At 47.6% G+C, this 754-nt stretch overlaps 1 pseudogene; it reads left to right on the plus strand.

Moving 5' to 3' along the window:
* Nucleotides 1-211: 211 nt before the first annotated feature.
* On the plus strand, nucleotides 212-386 carry LOC138223517 (U2 spliceosomal RNA; annotated as a pseudogene).
* Nucleotides 387-754: the final 368 nt, after the last annotated feature.

Genomic DNA, 754 nt, shown 5'->3' on the forward strand with positions numbered 1-754 from the left:
AAGGACTTTGGGCCCTGTACAGGGACTAACAGACATAAGCAAGTGGTAGGGCTTGGAAGGACTCTTTAATTACACAAATCTGTCCCCGTCATCCACTTGCATAGATTGATAACGGACAATCACCGTTGTTCAAAAAGTTTTTTTAGTGCATGCTATGTTTATTATTTGTGAGAATGTTTCCTTTTTTTAAGATGTAGTATGGAAATAAAGTATATTTTGTAAAAAAAAAAGATCAGTTTAATATCAGTTTAATATCTTGATACGTCCCCCATAGGGGGACTACATATTAAACTGTTTTTGGAACAGGGAGCTGGATCAGGAGCTTGCTCCGTCCTCTCCACGCATCGGCCCGGTATTGCAGCGCCTCCGGGAACGGTGCACTACCTTCTCTCAGCGGCGAAAAGACAGACGTAGCCGGCCAGCAAGCAAGCGAGGTGGACTGGAGCTCCTTCTTCTTGAGTCTCATCTCTCATCCCTCTGTGTCTTTCTCTCCCTGTCTTTGTCTCCGTTCTCATCCTCCCTCTGTGCACTTTCTCACGTCTTGACTTTCTCGGCAAGCAGGCAGGCCCCCTTTTCAGCTCCCATGCGTTTCCCCCCCAAATACTTAGATGTATAATCTTTTTTTTTAGGAAGGCAGGTGTGGTGTGGTTTGGTGCTGTGCATGTCCCCCTCTGCAGAGAGAGCTGCCTCTTGCCTTTACTCGCAGGTGCTGACTGTCCGCTTTCGCCTGCAGCTCGCTTGGCACAGCTGCTGC

This window comes from Lepisosteus oculatus, chromosome 16 (genome assembly GCF_040954835.1).
Source record: "Lepisosteus oculatus isolate fLepOcu1 chromosome 16, fLepOcu1.hap2, whole genome shotgun sequence".
Classification (NCBI taxonomy): Eukaryota; Metazoa; Chordata; class Actinopteri; order Semionotiformes; family Lepisosteidae; genus Lepisosteus; species Lepisosteus oculatus.